Source organism: Ambystoma mexicanum, chromosome 1q, assembly GCF_040938575.1.
Source record: "Ambystoma mexicanum isolate Mex_15411 chromosome 1q, UKY_AmexF1_1, whole genome shotgun sequence".
In the NCBI taxonomy this organism is placed as follows: Eukaryota; Metazoa; Chordata; class Amphibia; order Caudata; family Ambystomatidae; genus Ambystoma; species Ambystoma mexicanum.
This window is the reverse complement of record NC_090922.1, coordinates 479,345,855-479,358,917: the sequence shown is the minus strand read 5'-3', so window position 1 is coordinate 479,358,917 and position 13,063 is coordinate 479,345,855. Positions and strand designations below refer to the sequence as shown.

The window sequence follows — 13,063 nt, the reverse complement described above, 5'->3', positions numbered from 1 at the left end:
CTGGGATTATGTGTTTCTAACCAAGGAATTCCAAGAATTACTTGAAATTGTGGGGCCTTGATCACATCAAACACGATTGCTTCCCGATGTCCATCCTGACCCACCAGTGTCACTTCAACAGTGGAATGCGTTACAGGCCCTGAGGCTATTTTGGTTCCATCTACTGTAGTAATGACATCTTGGGTTACTTTCGGGCGGAGAAGAAGCTTAATCCTGGAAGCCAATTCACGGTCTATGTAATTTCCAATAGCTCCACTGTCGATGTATGCTTTTATAGCATGCAACTGTTGAGGCTGTTTTGGGTCCACGAGCACCATTGGCATGACAAAATGCGAGGTCAAAGAGTTAGTTTTCAAGCTCGGCAAGCGGACCCCTACGCTTGCCGGGCTAGGTCGTTTCCCGAATCAGGTGTCACTAATTCGTTATCAGTAGCTCCAACCACCTTCTTAAGTGGTTTAACTGGACAATTTCGAAGAAAGTGACCGGAAGTCCCGCAATACAGACAAAGTTGCATTTGCCGCCTTCTCTCTCGTTCTTTCTGCGTTAATGGTCCTTTAACACCACCGATTTGCATAGGTTCAGATACGTCGGTACTCTTGGAGTTAGCGTGGGTTTTGATCGGTGCTCGGTTTTCATACTTGAACCGATCTGCTTTTCTATTTTGAAGTCTGTGATCAAGTTGGACCACCAAGTCAATGTAGTCTGCGCAGACCTGGGGTAGGTTTACTATCTGAGCTAGAACATCCTTAAGCTCTCCGCGCAGGCCTCGATGAAACAATGTGATCCTTTTGCTTTCTGGCCATCCAGTTTCCACAACCAGTCTGTTAAAGGTGGCTATGTAGGACAGAATATCCTGATTACCTTGTCGTAAGGATAGCAGTTCGTTATCAAGAGCCTGTCCTTGAGAGTGTCGAGCGAACAATCTTTCCATGCTGGCCTGGAAGCCCTGAAAATTCTGGAGAATGGGATCATCCTGATTTACCAATGGAATAGACCAATCGGCAGCACTGCCACTGAGGTAAGATAGTATAAAGGCTACCTTGGTCTGGTCGTTAAGGAAGGCTCCGGGTCTGCATAGAAAGTGTAAACGACATTGGTTCATAAAGACGGCATATTTCTTGGGATCCCCCGCAAAACGTTCAGGTGGGGCCAAAGGCATGTGTCCAGGTAGATTAATTTGTACCGGGTTGCTCAAACCCATTGATGTGGAAATGTCTCCGGAATTAGGTAAAGGAGTGTGCCCTGCCTGGGCCTATAATAACCTTTTGGCTAGGTCATCTGTTCTTTCCTTGGATAAGATCAGTTCTCTTTTGAGAGCGTTAGTCTCCTGGCGGGCTGAGTGCACCTCTGCCCGTAATTCCCTCAAAAGCTGGGCCAGCTGGTCAGTCTCGGAAGTCTCCATAGCGCCTGGGTGGGAAATTGTGGGTAGGCTTCGCGTTCTGTAACGCCCACCTGATTCCCACGGAGGCGTAGGTCTGGCTTCGAGTGCTGATGCTTCTTCAATGGTGAAGCGCAGGACTCTGAAGATGGACAGGAAGGGCCCTCTACACTGGCTTCTCCGGCTCGCAGGAATATTCCCCTGTGCGTGAAAAGGGAGTATTACCTACTGACTGAGTTATGCTCAAGCCTCCCACTCTCTTCCAACCCTCCACGATACCCTTCCACGATTCTCCGTGAAGTCTCACCTTAGGGTCAGGAAGGATGAGCTCTCCATCCTGCTTCTGATGCAGGGGCGCGTTGAAACCCAGTTACTTCACTGGATTGAGGATTGATGGGAGTTCAGGTAAGCTTGACTATTCAGGTAAGGCTCTGTAAAAGTTCTGTTGCAAGTTCAAAAGTCCAAGCTTAATAATAATGTTCATTGTCTTTTTGCAGCAAGCGCTGATGCTTATGTCTTTTTTCCCCTTAGGGGCCGGGGTTCGGAATGCCGGAGATATGGCGCCGACCCGAAGTGAAACGTGCAGTTCCAGTTCCAGTAAATGGCAGGTTAGTTCTGGATGAGCGCTCGGGAACTGTCTTTACATACGCTCATTCAATGTCTTTGTCTTTTTTCCCCATAGGGGCCGGGGTCCGGAAAATGCCTGGAAGCGGCAAGACCCGAAATGAAATGGGAATGACCCAACAGGTAAGTCTTATTCCCTTCCTTCTCTCACCTCTTATTCTTGTCTTTTTCTCTAGGCTCTGGGAAGTGGCTGTGTATCCGGATGATCGCTGCTGAAGATGGAGGAACCCAGGAAAGGTGAGTGAAATGCAGCGCTGCAGCGATCGTAACGAAATGCTTTTAAAAATAATGTCTTCCCTTTCAGGATCGTCAGTGATGTCTCCGTGGTGCAGATTTAGCTGGTAAGGTCTCTTGTCTCCCTTTGCAGGTGACCCAGGATGCTGACAGGCGTGGCTGAAGTCCAGATGCAGGAGCTGACACGGTGAGCGTCCAGCTGCGAGGAGCAGAACAACGCGAAGCGTGAGTTGCTGATCGGGTGTGGTTTAAATAGCTTTGGTAGAAGTCCCAAGTGTGTATCCTTCCTCTGATCAGGTATGTATCCTTCCCCGACCACACCCGGGTGGAAAGTAGTCCCACAGGTAAAGTAGTTCCATTCAGGCCTCAAGAGGCCCTGGATGTGGCAGCATGGTCTGCATCAGGTAAGTGCACATTAAAACACTTGAACACATGTCTAGCTTTATGAGCCTGGCGCCTAAGGCGCCAGGACAGAGGTCCAACATGAGCCTGGCGCCAAAGGGCCCCAGCTTGGGCCCGCTGGCACTCCCCTGGGGGAAATGATGCCTGCCTCTGGGGTTGCTGGGTCGGACTTGGCTCCTTGGAGGTAGGCATCATGACAATAGCCCATTAAACACATCTAGAGTCAAAGAAACACACTCAAATCTTGTCCAAGAGTGAGGGTAAAAGAGTGTCACTCTTGGCAGGAGAAAAAAATAAACCCCAAAAATCCAGAAAAGCTGCTGGGGGACTCACTAGGTTAGGAAATTCAGCCTAAACAGAGAATTCTCCCTAACAGCTGGAACAGTATCCTGTTTTCAATCCATCGCTGACTTCAGTTCCACTCACCTGAAGGTACAAACTCCATCATCCGGCACTGCATACATCCGGGAATACCATAACCTGGAAAGAGGAGAAAGAAAGACAGCTTTGGTAAGCGTTTACCCACGTTTCCTCTCGAATGAAGAAAGCCACACAATTCTTACCTGCGTAGTCATCTCCTGGTCAGTATGATTGCTGGAACATTACGGCGCTCGGCGAGGAACATCGCAACCTGCAAGGAGAGAAAAGACACAGGTTAGCAATATAAAAGGCGAAACAACGCCACGCATCGCGCATTACTCACCGGACAGCATCGCGCACACCGTGCTTTCGCCTACCGGCCCATGCTCATCTTCAAACTGCATGATAACACCAAAATACCTTTCCATACCTAAAAGGAAAGAAGCAAGACATTATTATTCGAACTAAGAGGAACATGAGAACTGCATATAAAGACTGAAGCAGCAGACCTATGGAGTCGCAGCAGGCCTGGATTCCCACGGGGGGGGGGCTTGCACCAGTGAAGTAACTTGGTCACTGCTCGCCCCCACATCTACGCGCCCCTGCCATGAGGAGCAGGACGGAGAATCCACCTTTTACAATAAGGTGAGGAGAAGGCCCAAGGGGGAGGAAGGAGTCGAGGCCAAGGGAGGTGGGAAAACAAAGACAATCAGGTATTGAATCCAGCTCTCCTATATTGCAGACCCATTTTTACCAGAGGAATTACCAAGGGACCGGGAGAGGGTTCGAGAGTGCAAATCATCCAACCAGGGCTGGGTGGTGTCCCCGTGGATACCAGGTGAGCGTAACACTCCCAAGGAGCCTTCTCCTGCTGATCTATTAGCTCTGGTAGCATCTTTATGAAGGTCTGTTGAATTTCTGGTGGTTTTGGCACTTTTTGAAAGGAAACACTTAGTAATCGGACCCTTAACGGGCAATGGGGTAGTTCCCCCCTTCTTAACAAAATCCCTTCTTCTCAAATCATCAACATTACTTTGTAGACTGTCGACAGGTGAAGGTGAGCTTGTCAAGCCCTTTCTTTTATTCCAATAAGGTTTGTTTGCTTGTATTTAGATTTGCGCAAATTATAGACACGCTGTTTATATGGGGCCTTTCCAGGCATGATAGCCCCCCGCTCCTCACTGAATGCGATCAGAGGGGCAGAATTTACACAGCATTCTCTGCAAACACCAAAATCACACTGCGGAAAAAACAGCCATTTAAAATTTCTCAAATCGAAGGATGCAACACTCCACAGTCTCTAGCTTATCAGCAAACCATCTGAACAACAAACGGCCCCCTCACCAGCGCAGCACTAGAGTAACTATGCAAAAATAACTGGTCAGATGGACATTCGCCTCCCGGCCCTGGCCCCACTCACCAGGCCAACAGGCTACAGACTAGACTTTGCCTAGTGGGCTTTGAGACACTGGCCTTTTGTCAGGATGGGGCAGCCTCTGTATAGCTGTCCGCATATACTACGACTACCAAGTCGATGGGCAACAGTCGGAGCAGACAGAGCAGCGCGCGTGTCCAAAGCAATGTATACGATGTGTATACAATGCAAGCTCTTGCTAAAAGACTCACTAGATACACTCCCGACTGATTGACCCTCCGCTCAACTCTGACTCTGCCTCTGGCTCTCTCAGTAGCTCCTCTCCGCTCCTCTTGGCTGTCGGCTTGCGGTTTTTCGTTTACACCGCGCACACCGCCCGTATACCGGTCGATCGGCAGGGAACTCCAATAGCTCAGAGGAAAGGACCCAAAGGGAAAGCGTAATTCGTAATGCGTGTCAATGCGTGTCAAGCCACAGTGTTTTCGCCTTGTAGCTAATGATACAGCCGCTTCCGACACACTCTTACAGCTGGTGGAAATGTTTGTAAGAAAGGTTGTTTTCTATATAAAAACATGAAGGGGGCACCTGGGTTTGAACCAGGGACATCTTTCTGCAGTTAAATGCTCTACCACTAAGCTATACCCCCAATTGTAAGAGACTGGACAATGACTGCTTTGTTTATGAAAAAGTGCCACAGTGCTGCTATAAATGCACATATACATTTTTTTATTTCATCAAAATGCTTCCAAAAAGAAATATTTTGAAATGCATAGCATTGTAATTGTTTGCTGCTTCATGTCAGCAGTGTAGCATGCTGCAATCCATGGCATTTGCGAGAGTGGTTAAAAAAGGGATTATGTTTATTGAGAAGCTTATTACAGGGTAAGTAGCAGGAACCCTCTATATATATTTGTGAAAGAGTTGAAGAAAATATTTTTTTTAATGTAAGCATATCTGTACTAGTCTTGTTAGATGCAGATCTTGAATCTGGAAATAGAAATCTTGGACAGTTTCAAACTAGTTTTTGATGCAGATGCCTTTGATTAACTGGAGATATGAGATGACAGAGTTAGCTGTAGAGGTTTTGGATGTGATTGGTGGATGGATGCGTGACTCTTTGATTTGATATGATTTTATATTATATGATATGATATATGATGATATGATATGGCATTTACAACATGCCTATACACAAGCTTTTCAAGGGGCGACAAGGCAAGGGAGGGGAAACAGAGGGAAGACAGAGACAGCGATCCTACTAGGCCAGGTGACTTTGAGATCAAGCAAGTGCAAGGGAGGGGGGAAGGGGAAAAGTGCAGGGTGAGAGGGGAGGGGGCAGTGCAGTACATAGGATGACAATAAAATGAATAAGGCAATAAATAAAAGTGCAGCCAGCTAGTGGAAAGTGCAAGGGTAAGTGCAGCCATCAGGTGGCAGGTGCTTGTAGGGCCTGTAGGGATACAGAAACAGTCCCCGAGGGTTGCCAACAGGCAGTGCAAGTGTGCAACTGGCGGCGGTGGGGGGGAATCTGGGCCTGAGATCAGAGGGTAGCCAAGTAAACCAATGCAATTTCAGATTCAGCCAGGAGATCAGCAGGGGAGAGGAGGAGAGAAAGCTGAAGCAAAGAGGAAGGTCTTGAGGTGCTTCCAGAAACAGAGATGGGTCTCCTTAAGTTTCAGAGAGGCAGGGAGGCTGTTCCAGAGAGAGGCCCCAGCAGGTGAAAGAGATCTACCACCAACTCGCTGCTTGGAGAAGTGACTTACCCTTAAGAAAGTTGGAGGCGGATGAGCGAAGAATTCGAGCAGGAAGATATTTAGGAAGAGAGAGTTGAAGGTATTGAGGTTACAGGCCCCAGAAGGCATTGTGTACAATGCAGAGGGTTTTGAACTTAATCCTCGCCGCCACTGGGAGCCAGTGCAGAGATTTCAGTCCTGGAGAGATACCATCCCTGGGCTTGAGGCCAATGACAAGTCTCACAGACCTATCTTGGATGATTTGCAGAGGGTGGAGAGTAGATGCAGGCAGATTTAGGAAGACTGTTGCAGTAGTCCAGCCTACAGAGAACCAGAGCCCTGGAGACAGTGAGCTTCTGGGGGAAGGAGAAGAAAGGGAGAATACCTCTGAGGAGGTGCATCTGGTAGTGTGACTTCTTAGAGATATCAGAGATGTGAGGAGAGAAGGAAAGTGTGGAGTCAAAGATGACACTGAGGTTTCTAGCCTCACAGGTGGGAGCAGGAAGAGGGCCAAGAGAGGCCAGCCAGAGAGTGACAGGAAAGGAGGGAGCAGGTGTGCGATGAGGAGAATCTCAGTCTTACTGGCATTAAGGCAGAGATCATTAAGGCACACCACTCCTGGATGGCGGACAGACAGTCGGAGATGAGAGAAGGAGAAGAGGTGGCTGAAGGGAGCCTGAAAATGAGCTGTGTGTCATCCGCATAGCACCGACTATGCGGTTGCCAATGAGCAGCCAATGAGCAAGTGTTGATAACATGAAAGTGGAAAGGGTAGAAGGGCTGTCCCTGTATTACAAGGTTCGGATGGCACGTTCCATATCCGGGTCTTTTGAGGATGCCTGGCATGGTAAGGGGATTGTGGAGATCAGCCAATTACGTTTGATGGGTGTGGTGTACACGGAGAGAGGGTAGCAGGAGTTTTGTTTGCAGGAGTTGCGAGAGCACTGAAAATGGCTATGGCTATGGGTTTGAGAAGACAGAGTGTGTGCATTTTGGGGCGCTCTTCAATTCAGTCATTGAAGGCGTATCCTGAAAATCATGGCATCTTTGGAAGTATTGAATGGCAGAAGTGGGCGTTTTGTAGCATTTAGTTTGTGGCTTAAACTGGGTAATCTTGTTTTCATTCTGTGAGAGTATGGCTCACTTTAAATGTCCAGACATTGTAATTGTGCATTTTGGAGGGGACAGTTTGGGGTATTTGACTCCAGTGTATTTGTAAGTTGCCCTGGAGGATTTCTTTAAAAGCCTAATTATTTTTTTATTTAATGTGATACAGTTTTAACATAAAACCTTACACATAATAAAATGTACAGACGAAACTAACAGTAAAATAATGAATTCATTCCATTATTCATTTGATCAATCATACATTTCATGATTCAATCATTCCATTTAACCTTAATTTAACATCCATTTCATTCAACCTTATAATACATAAGGCATATAAAGCGTACAAAAGCTTAATGGAACTGTTTCCTGCTGCCAAGTTATTTTTTTCTGAAATCAATCAGAGGCAAACATGGAGATGTCCAACAGACATTTTCAGTCTACACATGGAATCAAGTCAGCATGTCAATAAAGCTGTATCTGCTTTTTTTTATATGCTGCAGGAATGTCTTCTTTTGAGAATGACAATATAAGGTCTGATGGTGTGAATTATTCATTTCATAGATGTCAGAAATTAAATGTTTCTTTACAATGTTAGGAATGTATTGAAAATGTTCCTGTACGAAAATTGTAAGGAAAGATGTAAAGTATACAGTACTACGGTAAATAAATGCAGAAAAAGGAAAAAAAAAGCTGTTTGTTAACAAACCCACGCAAAAAAAGGTTCTTGTCAGAGCCACCACTAAAGAATAAATAACTGAAATTGAGTTTACACTCCCACCCACCCCTTTGATTGGCCACAACATCTGAGACAGAAGATGCTAAATTCGGCTCATTACAGGATGCATGGCATTGAAAGGGTACTGTTGAGACTGCGGACAGTCGTGGTTGTCCATGGACATCAGGGGATCAGCCAATCAGGTTTCCTGGGTGTGGTGTACAGGAAGAAAAGGTAGCAGGAGTTTTGTTAGAAGGATTTGTGAGAGCATTAACAATGGCTATGGTATGTCTTTGAGAAGGCAGAGTGTGTGGATTTTGGGGGACTCTTGGGTCCATTGGTTGAAGGTCTATGCTGATCAGTGTGGATTGGTGGGACATCTTGGATTCCATGAATTTTAAGTGTCATGTTATGGAGTGCGAGAGATGAAGTGGGTGGACTTGCTGGCATCCGGACATTATCATTCTCCATTGTGGAGGGAACAGTTTGGGTTATGTGACTGGAATTTGCAATGAAGGAGACATTGGTAAAGTCAAAGGAAATGTTCCCAAATTCGAAAATTATTATTTCTTGTATTGTTCAGAGACAGATGTGAATGCGTTCCCATTTATTTGGTCCGCAAATGGTCCCCACCCCACGCATGGAATTATTCTGATGTCCGCGGACTACTATGCTGTCTGCAGACTATGCCAGCTGCACAGGGGGCTATGACTTTTTTTCTCATTTCTATTTTTCAACTGTGAAAGGTGGCTCCTAAAGGAACCTTTTTTTGTTTTTTGTAAATGATTTGGCTTTTTTTTTGCAGGAGAGGCAAGGTAGGGGAGGGAAGGGGCTCCAACCACAGGGATGAAGGTGCAGGTGGAGAGAGAAAGATGTTGGGCGGGCCTTAATCAGGTAGGTGGCAGTGTTTCTCGCGCTCCTTGACCGTGGCCTTGAAAACACTCCTAAACTGCTCCCCCCTACAGATCGGTGCATCGCAGTACATATATAGTACTGTGACCCTCGAAAGGTAGGGGTCAACAGTGTCCTGCATGGCCTGTGAGGCGGCCGTTGGAATGCTCTGCCCCAAAGGAGTATACCTTGTGGTGACACGAACAATCGAAGAAGATGGGGTAGAGGGCGTCAACCTACTTTTCCCTGAGAAAGGTACCACCTTCCTCAGTGCCTCCAGGTGGTTGGACTTGGTGCGGCGCTGCATGGAGGTGGTCCCATAGGAGTTCAAGCCCAGTTTTCCGTGACGGAGTACAACTTTGCACTCAGTGCATCGAGCCTTCGCTGCCCAAGCCTTTGGTACACCCCCTACGGTGGTGAAAAATTGCCACACCCGGTGATGTCATCAATGACATTTCTGATGTCATCTTTTATGTCCTTGGTGTTAGTCTTAGCAGTGCACGGAGGTGGCGCGAGTTATGGTTGCTTAGCTTACCACAACTGGTAAATTTCAAGGGTTTTTCGGTTTTACTTGTAACCATAACGTCCCTTTAACAAAGTTACAACACTGTTGGTTTCCTAATGTCTTAGCTTCAAACCAAGTAACCTGAATAAAACAAGTAGCTTGTCAAAAGACGGAAATTGACAAGCTTCATTGCCGCCCAAATGAATGGTTCACAAGTAATTGGCAAAATAAAATACTCACGAATATGTGCTGAAAGGTTAAGTCTCGGCATAGCCACATTGGGCCAAAATGGCATTCCTCAGTGACTTCAATGTTGTCGACAACGTAAGGTTACCAGTGACCACTCTTAGTAAGCTCACTTGCCTGTGCTCAATCAATGATATCCCTCAAGCCGTTGCCATCCTGCAACTCCAAATAAACACATCCCGAAGCAGTTGTGCTGGTTATTTAAAGACGCCTACGGTAGCAATTATGAATAAATAAACTCTGAATACACAACGCCATCGCATGGAATTATATTTAATATGACCTGAGAGTGCCCTCTAGTGGAGTTAGAGAAAACTAAAGACAACGTGAAATAATTCCACACCATCAGGGAAAAAATGAAAGTTCAAGGAGGACCTTACATAGTACCATATTAAACATACAAAACCCAAAAGGGATTGAAGCAACGAGCACATTCTGTGAACTGGCATAATATTAGGATACATAATGATGATGCTATACTCACAGTGGAGTAACTTTGCGGAAAATGTTGGGGGGGACATAACATCTGAAGGAAAGGTTCCCAAGTCAAATGAATAGGGATAAAATGGTGTGCCATGAAAGTTGGGGGTGAGGGGGACAAACCCCCCTGCCCTCCCTAAAATTACACCCATGTATACTCAAGATGCAATGTTGATACACCAATAGCAACCATGTTGGCAGCCACGTTTTGTCTATATGACCAAAAATGACCCTCCTACAGCAAACTAACCCTCAAAATGTCCCATAAAATTCCATTTAAACATTGTTCACATTCAATTATAAAAATACTTCCACACCATTGATATACATCACCGATGAATTCTTAGATTAATTGCCACCCAAGTGTGTTGTAGAGTTCATTGCCATTGTTTTATTTTACATGGCTTGTGCACATTTTTCGTTTGTGTTGCTCGGCTTTCAGGCATTCACGAGGTGTGTTGAATCTGGTATGTAAACTTTAGGGTGTGGAGCTACCTTACCTCAGTGCTTGCTTAACTTTGGTAATAGTGACATTATAGTTATAGGGTTTCATGTGAGTTCTTATTGAGTTCTTATTAATGATTTTTGTTTTTCTTCCTCCGTCTCTAACACTTCTTTTCCATTCACAAATTATGTGCATCCTCTCCTTCTAGGATTTTTCAGAAGATGGTTGGAGATATGCCTATAATTCTCAGGTTGAGAGACATCCATTTTAGGTCATGTTAGCTAGATTAATATAATTGCTTATTTCAAACAACTAGAGCAAATACTTATCTGTGGTGGCTGCAGTGGGAGTCCTACCAGGGTGGATACCAGAGCCATTCCTATCCCAGAGGGGAAAGTGGCAGTTAGGAGGGTTCTCAATTCTCTGTACCTTCCCTTTTTGCCTGACTGATTGCTGATAGGACCACTATTGATCACCACATACCTCTGTATGAAGATACTGGTCAGTCCACCAGAGAGAGAGAACTGCTGTGTGACGCAGCACCAACCATTGTAATGAGCAGCATGGATCGCTACACTGCGCTCTCATGTTCAGAGGTGCGCACCTGCAGACTAGGCAGGGAGTGGCTCCGTGAGGAGTGCTGAAGCTCGAATACAAATGTGGACATTGTCTGCACGGGATGCCATTGACAAAATCCAGCACACAATTGAGAGGAAAATGGGTGGGTCTTTTTTCTATATTCACTTGTCTGTGACAACTCCCTCGCTGGGAGGAAAGGGGCTGATTGGCGCTCCTAACAAGAAGGGAAACATCAAAGCGAGAAGGAGGGGGGAACAGGAAGAGGAAACAGGAAGGCGTAGTTTCTTCAGATGAGGTCAAGAGAGACCTAGGTGGCATACTCTGAGACCAGAAGGAGAAAGGACGGTGTGGAAGAGCGTAAAGGTTATTTATAGAAACTGTGAGGTGTTGGTTGGTATCTGTAGTTAATGTACAGGTTTCGGACGAAATGTCTGAATAAAAATTACCGACCCCACCAAAAAAAACTAAAACACACACCACGAAAAGTTCTAACTACCAAAAGTTTGAACTTTTCATGGTATGTGTTTAGGTGTTTTGGTGGGGTCGGTATGGGGCTAGGGGGGATGTCCCCCGCAACACCCGCGCTCACTACAGTAAGCAGGGGTTGTGGGCGACAGCCCGCCAGAAGAAAAAAAAAGTCAGGGCTGCGGGGGTGTATACAGTATAGTGAGCGGGGGGGGGTTGCGGGGGACACCCCAGCAGCTCACCCGAGCAACAACAAATTTAAATGATAAAAGAAAAGGACCCTGCAGCGCGGTTCCCGATCACGGAAGTGAAAGGGAACTGGCGCTGCAGGGACACATCGGGAAGGAAACGTAAGTAGGGTGGTGGGGGTATGTTGGGGGTGTGTGTGGGGTGTGTTGTGGGTGGGGGTGTGTGTATGTATGATTTTCTATTGGATGTTCTCATGGGAAATGTACGAACATTTGTAGTGCATACATTTCCCATGCAAACATTACCGTTGCAGAATCCAATGTATATGCTATTTGTGTGAGTGAGAATAGTAGTGGAAAGGTATAGAGTGATTGATATTTTATTTCTATCGCTCGTACACAAGTGTTTCAGAGCGAGACAAGGCAAGGGAGGGGAACAGGGGAGAACAAAACAGCGATTTTACTAGGCCCAGTGACATTGAGAACGCGCAAGTGAATGGTGAAAGGGTGACTTGAGAGTGCAAAGAGAATGACTGAGTAGTAATGGATGGAAGACTGTTAATAGTAAAGAAGACAGGGGAGAGTAGAAGTCAAGTGAAAAGGGGAGCATGGTAGTGGTTAAGAGACAAGAGAATGGGGAGGGGAGATTCGTAGTGAAGTGAATGAGGGATGTAGTAGTAGAGTGGAGAGGGGAGAATAATAGTGGAGAGTAGTATTGGTGGGAGGAAATGGAAAGGAAATAGCAGAGGGATAAGATCAAAGGGTGGAGGTAGACTTTAGAAAGAGAAAATTGGAGGATCGGGAGAGCTAGAAACTGTGAGAGAGCAGACAGAAAATGGGTGGAGTTAAGGAGAGTAGGCAGAGATATTGAGGAAGAGGAAAATAAGAGTGAAGAAGGAACGGAAAGGGTGAAGACCAGGGTGTGTGGAAAGCATGACCCTTAACCACCTTCTGGGGAAATGCTAGCTGGCAACCCTAGAGTGTTCCTTAATGGAGCATAGGTAGATTTAGCACTTGCCTTCAGGCCATCACAAGAAGGAAGAGAGATTTTAGATTATAGGAGGTACCAATAACTAGAACCAATTCAGGGATTGAGGGAAGCCGATGGAATTGCAATCCCTAGGTTAGAGAGTGGGGAATGGCCACTGGGCCCATTGAAAATAAAATATAAAAAATCCTGGATCCTCATCTGTGAGTTGGTGTGTTCTTGAGAACATCTGTGACACAGTACATGATCTCTTAAAGATCGGTATGGTTCCTGTGATGAAGATGTAGGCTTTAAATGTTTAACCCTATTAATCACAGAAAGACATTTAAAATGTTTAATACCTTT

At 45.9% G+C, this 13,063-nt stretch overlaps 1 non-coding gene across 1 annotated transcript; it reads right to left on the bottom strand.

The window, feature by feature from the left end:
• Positions 1–4,949: 4,949 nt before the first annotated feature.
• On the bottom strand, positions 4,950–5,019 carry TRNAA-UGC (transfer RNA alanine (anticodon UGC)). The gene has a single exon. It is a non-coding gene; the product is annotated as a tRNA-Ala (tRNA).
• Positions 5,020–13,063: the final 8,044 nt, after the last annotated feature.